Source organism: Balaenoptera borealis, assembly GCF_965194805.1.
Source record: "Balaenoptera borealis genome assembly, chromosome: 14".
Lineage (NCBI taxonomy): Eukaryota > Metazoa > Chordata > Mammalia > Artiodactyla > Balaenopteridae > Balaenoptera > Balaenoptera borealis.
This window is the reverse complement of record NC_138875.1, coordinates 21,998,737-22,007,959: the sequence shown is the minus strand read 5'-3', so window position 1 is coordinate 22,007,959 and position 9,223 is coordinate 21,998,737.

The window sequence follows — 9,223 nt, the reverse complement described above, 5'->3', positions numbered from 1 at the left end:
TCTTAGCTTTTGCTTGTCTGTAAGGCTTTTGATTTCTCCATCAAATCTAAATGAGATCCTTGCCAGGTAGAGTAATCTTGGTTGTAGGTTCTTCCCTTTCATCACTTTAAGTATATCATGCCACTCCCTTCTGGCTTGTAGAGTTTCTGCTGAGAAATCAGCTGTTAACCTTATGGGAGTTCCCTTGTATGTTATTTGTCATTTTTCTCTTGCTGCTTTCAATAATTCTTCTTTGTCTTTAGTTTTTGCCAATTTGATTACTATGTTTCTCAGTGTGTTTCTCCTTGGGTTTATCCTGCATGGGATTCACTGAGCTTCCTGGATTTGGGTGGCTATTTCTTTTCCATGTTAGGGAAGTTTTTGACTATAATCTCTTCAAATATTTTCTCTGGTCCTTTCTCTCTCTCTTCTCCTTCTGGGACCCCTATAATGTGAATGTTGTTGCATTTAATGTTGTCCCAGAGGTCTCTTAAGCTGTCTTCATTTCTTTTCATTCATTTTTCTTTAATCTGTTCTGCAGCAGTGAATTCCACCATTCTGTCTTCCAGGTCACTTATCCGTTCTTCTGCCTCAGTTATTCTGCTATTGATTCCTTCTAGTGTAGTTTTCATTTCAGTTATTGTATTGTTCATCTCTTTTTGTTTGTTCTTTAATTCTTCTAGGTCTTTGTTAAACATTTCTTGCATCTTCTCGATCTTTGCCTCCATTCTTATTCTGAGGTCCTGGATCATCTTCACTATCATTATTCTGAATTCTTTTTCTGGAAGGTTGCCTATCTCCACTTCATTTAGTTGTTTTACTGGGGTTTTCTCTTGTTCCTTCATCTGGTACATAGCCCTCTGCCTTTTCATCTTGTCTGTCTTTCTGTGGATGTGGGTTTTGTTCCACAGGCTGCAGGATTGTAGTTCTTCTTGTTTCTGCTGTCTGCCCTCTGGTGGATGAGCCTATCTAAGAGACTTGTGCAAGTTTCCTGATGGGAGGGACTGGTGGTAGGTAGAGCTGACTCTTGCTCTGGTGGGCAGAGCTCAGTAAAACTTTAATCTGCTTGACTGTTGATGGGTGGGGCTGGGTTCCCTTCCTGTTGGTTGTTTGGCCTGAGGCAACCCAACACTGGAGCCTACCTGGGCTCTTTGGTGGGGCTAATGGCAGACTCTGGGAGGGCTCACGCCAAGGAGTACTTCCCAGAACTTCTGCTGCCAGTGTCCTTGTCCCCATGGTGAGCCACAGCCACCCCCCACCTCTGCAGGAGACCCTCCAACACTAGCAGGTAGGTCTGGTTCAGTCTCCTATGGGGTCACTGCTCCTTCCCCTGGGTCCCAATGTGCACACCATTTTGTTTGTGCCCTCCAAGAGTGGGGTCCCTGTTTCCCACAGTCCTGTCAAAGTCCTGCAATCAATTCCCACTAGGCTTCAAAGTCTGATTCTCTATGAATTCCTCCTCACGTTGCTGGACCCCCAGGTTGAGAAGCCTGACGTGGGGCTCAGAACCTTCACTCCAGAGGGTGGACTTCTGTGGTATAAGTGTTCTCCAGTCCGTGAGTCACCCACCCACCAGTTATGGGATTTGATTTTACTCTGATTGCGCCCCTCCTACCGTCTCATTGTGGCTTCTCCTTTATCTTTGGATGTGGGGCATCTTTTCTGGTGAGTTCCAGTGTCTTCCTGTCCCTGATTGTCCAGCAGCTAGTTGTGATTCTGGTGTTTTCACAAGAGGAAGTGACAGCACATCCTTCTACTCCGCCATCTTGGTTCCTCTCCCCTGCTTTTAACTTTTTTTGGCCGTATTTTTTTTTTAAACTAGTGCTTATCACAATGTTTAGTTAGTTAATTACTAAATAATGCAGGAATGATTTATTGAATGCGTGATAAATAATGTCTTTAAAAGTTTTGTATTTGTTTCTATTTTTTCCAAATTCCCACTGCTTCCCACACTTCCCTTTTTCTTTTTCATACCTCAAACCACCAACAAAAAATAAAGTAAACATTGAAACTTTACATTTATTTTTAATATAAATGTTATATTTTTCTGACCTAAAGTTTCCCCAAAATTTAAAATTTTCTATTTGGGATGAGATGAAAGATTCTTTGGACCAAAAGCTCTTCTGGAAGATGATTGCCCAGAGTGACACAAAAATGAAGAGTCAGAGAATGGATGAAAGCTGCATCCCAACCAGGGGTTCAAATTTCCAGAAGCCAAGTCAGTTGCCTAGGCCACATAAATAAAACCAAGAAGAGAGAGAGCCAGACATTTGTAACAAGAGGGTATTGAGCAGGAGGGTCCAAATCTACTGCCATGAAAGGTGCCATGTAACTGGGTGTCAGCTCTGGCCAAGCAGTGCCTTGTGGTATTCTAGTGAGTTCTGTCAAAGGCAATATGCTTGCTCCTTTGGTCACATCCTCCTATTGTGCAATCTGACCATCTGAAAGAAAGAGATAAGTTGGTAGAAGAGGTAAGGATTTGAGGTCTTTTAAAGCAGTGGCTCTCTCCCAGGGCCATTTCTTTCCTCCTTGTCCCTACGGGATTTGGGGCAATATCTGGAGACCTGGAGATTTTTTTGGTTGTTATAACTGGGTGGAGGATTGCTAATAGCATCTAGTTGATGGAGGCCAAGGGTGCTACTAAATACCCTCTAATGCATAGGGCAGTCCCCCACAACAGAGAATTATCCAGCACCAAATGTGAATAATACCAAGATTTAGAAACCTGTTCTAGAACAATCCCCTCACTTTACAGGAAGATAAAGTGACTTAATGCATGGCACCATTGTCAGTTAGAGATACAGCTGGAATATCTTGATCCCCAAGTCTGGTACTTTTATTGCTAGTATTCCCAGTGTGGGTTTTGTAGCTTGATGATTATTTCCAAAGTGCCTGCATGAACTTGAATAAAATGTATTATTTTAAAAAAGAAAAGGAGGGACTTCCCTGGTGGCATAGTGGTTAAGAATCTGCCTGCCAATGCAGGGGACACGGGTTCGCTCCCTGGTCTGGGAAGATCCCACATGCCGTGGAGCAACTAAGCTCACGTGCCACAACTACTGAATCTGCGTTCTAGAGCCTGCAAGCCACAACTACTGAGCCCGCATGCCACAACTACTGAAGCCCGCATGTCTAGAGCCTGTGCTCTGCAACAAGAGAAGCCACTGCAATGAGAAGCCTGTGCACCACAACAAAGAGTAGCCCCCACTCGACGCAACTAGAGGAAGGTGGTGCGCAGCAACGAAGATCCAACAGAGCCAAAACAAAACAAAAGAAAAAGAAAAGGAACTCTGTATGTAACATTTTATCTGCTGAATCTATAAACTATACAATCCAATAATTGCTTTCTTCTCTACTTCCTCTGGAAGTGTTCTTAGGAATAATAAGTTGGTATTTGCTAAGTGCTTTGAGCTCCTTTTGAAAGAGGTGCTAAAAACTTCTCTAAATTATTTTTATCACCTCCATAAAATTTAAAAGCAAAGTATCATTCCTTGTCAAAAGCAGGTTTTACCCTGATTTTCTCAAATTATAACCTCTGATTAGCTATTGAAACTCCCTGATTACAGGCTGACATTGTGTTATCTTGGGAATCATACCAGTTAAATCTATGAAACAATTGATTGTAACCTGACAAGACTGTGAACTATTATAGTTTGGAACAGAGTTTCAAAATACTGTAAAAGATTTCCTGCTTAATTTCTCCTGGTTTCAAATATGAGGTCAATGCTATGGCTTCATGTATTGATTAATACTGTCAATTTGATTTATTAACTTCCTAATAACTAAGAGGGCTTTGTAAGGATTTATCACTCTTCGTGGAAAACCATCACATTGGAAGGAACCTTGGGGAGTCTTCATAGTTTCTATATTTGTCTTCCATGGGGACCACAACCTGATGAAATCCACCTATGCCCACCATAAATCCCTCATGAAAATTCTCCCACTTTCTTTGGATGATCAAATTGAAGCCAATTTTTAAGTGACCTCCATCATAAGAGTTCATTATTCTCTCGAAATAGAGGAAGTGAGGAGTAACCAGAAGAACTGACTCACCTTGGAAGTTAGTAAAAATGGACCACAGATGACCTGTGTCCTAACCCCTGGTCCAAGAGACATTATATAACTAATAGCGGTTCAATTGAGAGACGTGTGTGTGTGTGCTCAGGCAAGATGATCTTAGGGGTCTCTGAGGAAAAATGGTCAATAAGGCCACCTTACCTCTGTCAGCTCTCAAGTGCACAGATCATGACCAGAGAGAGATTGTTCCTCCTTCTTACAGCCCCTGGGACCTGCTTAGCTAAGGTTGCCCCTCAGTGCGTTCCAGCGGCAGCTACAGATTTTCCACTTATCAGACGAGCAGGAGCAGCAATTGGGTGGGAAGGTTGGCACCCAGGGGACATTCCTGGGGAAGTTGCACTTGTGCAGCAAGCATGAGGTTTTATTTAGCTGGTATGCTTGTCAGGGGATGGCTTGGGAATACCGAGGGTGATGATGGAGGGGCTAAGCCCCCCAAATTTCCTCTTAGTTCAGCTACTGTCGTTCACATGTTTGAACATGCAGTTGAGATCTGCTAAGATGGGAGTGGGAGCAGGGTCAGGGTGTGGGATATTAGAAGCTATTCTCATTACAGGTTGTTATAAACTGTAGATGATTGATGCAGTGCCTTATTATAATTCTCCGAGTGTTTGAGCTCTGTTTCTTTTGTTGCCTTTTTCCCTTCCTGCCAATATCTCAACATTCCCCATGAATCTGGCTTTCTATGGCCCTCTGCTCTGTTCCCCTTACACTCACCTTGGAGATGTCATTTATTAAGCTACAGCATCTCATCTCAGATCAGGTGAGCCCAAATCTACATCCGTAGTCTTGTCCACTTACACGGCCCCAGACACTTACTAAGTACATCTGCCTACATGTTCTCTTGGCATCTTAATTAAATTCAATGTCTCTGAAGACCCCAAATCATCCCCTTTCCTGGCTTTCCCCATTTCCCCCACAGTGAGATCTCTATCTTCCCAAATTCTCCAATCTGAAGCTTGAGACATCTGGTATTCTTTCATTTTCTTGGCTCCCCAAATCTAATTTTATTGACTCATCTTCTTGAATCTATCAATCTAATCCTTTCCCACTTCCATTTTCTGATTAAGGCTCACATCATTTGATATTATATAGGACCATAGCTTCTGTGCCTGCCTGGCTCTGTCATCTCATCCAATCTAACCTATAGCCATAAAAAAGTTCCTAAAATGCCACTTTGGAAGAATCTTTTTGAGTAAATATTCAAGGAATATTAAGTGTCCCTGTGTGCTACCAGACACCATGCTACATTCTTGTTATGGAATGATAAACAGAAGAGACATTTTCTCTACTCTCATGGATTTTAGTGTAAGGAAGAGGCAGACAATTAAAAGTTTAAAAAGTAAATTTATTAATAATAGTTTTAATGTCATGGGTGCTATGAAAAACAAAACAAAGCACAGCAGAATAAGAGAGAATAACTGGGACCAAAGGTGGTAACATCTAAGGAGAGACTGGAGTTGAGAATAGCCCAGCTGTGATCTGTGGCTCCATTTCTTTCTATTAAATTGAGTTGAAATTTAAATGAAGTCATTATTTTTCACATAGATTTTTCATTGCTCTCTTTACAAACCCCATATGCCAATCCAAATAGCCCATATGCTATTTTTTTTGAATGAAAAATTCTTTAAATTCTATAGTGTTTTACAATTTTCAAAAGTTTCACACACATGATTTCATATAAACCCATAATAACCCTTTTTTCCCCTACCCCTAAATTGGTACTCCCTCCTCCCCTCTCCCTAATGGTAACCACTAGTTTGTTCTCTATGCCTGTGAATCTGTTTCTTTTTTGTTTTATTCACTAGTTTTTTGTACTTTTTAGAGTGCCCATATAAGTGATACCATACAGTATTTGTCTTTCTCTACATGACTTATTTCACTTAGCATAATGCCCTCCAATTCCACCCATGTTGCTTCAAATGGCAAAATTTCATTCTCTTTTATGACTGAGTATTATTCCCTTGTGTGTGTGTATGCATGTGTGTGATATATATATATCTCACATACATATATATGCATATATATATATATATATATCACATCTTCTCTATCCATTCATCTGTTGATGGACACTTAGGTTGCTTCTGTACCTTGACAATTGTAAATAATGCTGCTGTGAACATTGGGGTGCATGTATCTTTTCAAATTAGTGCTTTTGTTTCTTTTGGATATATACCCAGGAGTGGAATTGCTGGGTCATATGGTAGTTCTATTTTTATTTTTTGAGAAACCTTCATACTGTTTTCCACAGTGACTGCACCAATTTACATTCCCACCTACAGTGTAGGAGGGTTCCCTTTTCTCCACATCCTCACCAGCATTTGTTATTTGTGCTCTTTTTCATAACAGCCGTTCTGACAGGTGTGAGGTGTATCTCATTGTGGTTTTGATTTGCATTTCCCTGATAGTTAGTGATGTTGAGAATATTTTAATATGCCTGTTGTCAAATAGCCCATATGTTGTTATAGAATTCTGCTTTGTGCATTCCCATGTATATCTTTGCCATGCATTTCTCTTTGTGGATCCTTGCCCCCTTCCCATCTCTTTCTAGTAAGATCATGTCTATCTTTTAATGGAGAGCCAAAACATATCTACTTCATGAGGCATTCATTGGTCTTCTTAGCTGGAAACTGTCTATTCATTCTCTAGACTGCTGCTGAAACATCATCATCATCTTTATTATTTATCATCATCGTTATTATTACTATATTATTATTGTTATTATTGAATCTCCTGCCTAACACCGTATACTCTAGTACACAGCAATTATTTGAGTGCATGCTTTGCATTCAAACAAACAAGCTCATACTTCTGTGTCCCCTGAGATTGTCCAACATAGTCCCTTGATTTATGTAAGCATCTAAGGATCAGCTGTTGAATTAATAAATAAGCTATCTTTAAAAAGGAGACCAAACAGAATCACATCCAGTGATTGGTATAGAAAAGGAACACATCCTACTCTTCTCTAGATTCTTAGTGCTTTGCACATTGTCTAGTATATAAGGAGGTGTTCAATAAATGTTTGTTGAGCTAAAAGTCCAAGATAGACAGAAAGCATCAACAAGGGGACTGGAGCTAATATCTGCTAATCCTTGAGTTCCCTCAAGCCCTGGACTAAGAATTTGCCAACCACAGAAAATCTTGACTCCAATAATCCCATTTCTTTATGACCTGTTTTTTTTCCAGAATGCATCAATTTATCATTGCAAGGAAACAGCCAGATGCACAAATTTGTACTGACTTCTTCTTCATGTTGGCAATACTTTGTCTCCTGAATATTATAAAATATTTTAACCCTTTTCTGAAAATTGCACATATAAACATAGTATCATTTTCAATACTTTAAAGTTATGGCTCTTTCAGTGGCACAGCTAGCCCCTCTGGCTTCTATGGCTGCGTTCTTTCCTTTTCTTCAAATCCAAGTCAGATAAAAATATACTCCACAGATGCTGTTCTGAACGTATGTTCATCAGTATAGATAGTATACAGAAGCAAGATGAGAAGAGAGACAGCATCATAACAGTACATCGGAGGTACTAATGACCAACAGTGGGGCTGTCTCCATAGGGCTGTAGCATGAGACCTTAAGACATAAGTAATAAAGTGGCTGGTTACAGGAGGCAAAACACTTTCCCCATGGAGGAAATACCTAATGACAAAAGCAGCAGCAGCAATGGAAGGAAGGAAGGAATGAAAGGAGGGAGGGAGACTTATTTGAATCTCACTTGTAGTGACTCAAGCATGAAAGACACTCCCCAGTTAAATTAGTCAAGACTGTAGTCCTCATTATTAAGAGAGAAAATTGAGCCATTAAGATAGTTATTCTGAAATGCATATGTTGATGATAATAAGATATGTTTTATTGCTTCTCTCTTTCAGGTTATTGAAATCCCTTAAGAACCATTATCTTATTAAGTCTTATTATATGATTATAAGGTTAGGGTTGGGAAAATCAGCCTAGGAGATAAGAGTAGAGATTTGTGGGAATTTTTTTGGACCACCCTGCAACAGAAATTAACTGCAGAAATTATACTAGATTTCAAAGCTGTCCGTTCTTGAGCTAAAAAAATTCCCTTTGTGTAAAGAGGAATCTTCATCTTGACTTCCGTGTAAGCTATTGGCTGACATGTTTGAATGAACCTAAAATGCCCCGTTTAGAATTCTTACATCTCTGTTTATTTCTTTGTTTCTCAGGATTAAAAAACAAAACTCTGCAACAACAGCAGAAATATTTTGCCTCAAATAAGCCAGAATCTGGCAAAGAAAATATAAGCCAGGTGGATTATTTCCCTTGCAAATCTTTAGTTCACATTAAGAAGAATAATTATCTTCCCCCAAGGAGAATGTCTCCCTTAAATCTCATAAGATAGTATGTTCCGACGCACAAGCATCTCCACTTTTTGTTTACCATGATCCCTTTATTTTTCCCTTTTGGGAGGAGAGATGCTGATAGTATTTGGTGACTTGGACTGTTGGCATGTTCTGTGCCTCAATTTTCATTTCCCTTTTCTTCATTATATTCTTGTAGAAATATACCGCTATATTCTTTGTGGTCCCCTGCTTCTCCTTGCCTTATTAGAAAAGCTCTTCTGGGTATCTGCCCCTTGAAGTGGTTGAATTAATCAATTACACTCTGGTTCTACCTTTTCAGGGTTAAAGAGATGTTGATTTGACATCTAAAACTTGGAAAAGCCTTTGAGTTCAGGTCAAAATCTTTTCCCTATCAAGAGGACTTGTTGCCCGTGAGATTCCTTGCTGCTTTTCTCTCTTGAGGCTATTAACATGGAGATAGTATCTTTTATAGATAAAAATCTCCCCTGGCTACCACTGCTTTTCTCCTACCTGAAATCCTAATCTTTCATTTTTGGTATCACAATCATTTTCAAAGTAACAACCTGACATATTGTAACCACCTGACATGCTTGAAAAAGATGGAATATATTTTTAGCTGCCTGCTTTCATACAGCATTTGGAGAAATAGGCTTGCTGTGAAGACAGATTTTTTCTGCTCTTAATTGACTAGAGCAGAGTAAAGAAAAGTAAGTCCTTTGCCAGATTTTATCTTTTTAAACCTCTATACAATTGTAAAACTTCAAATTAAAACTTGTTTATGAAAATTCACAATAGAATATACCCTCCAAATGCCAATGTTCTCTGGAAATACAAG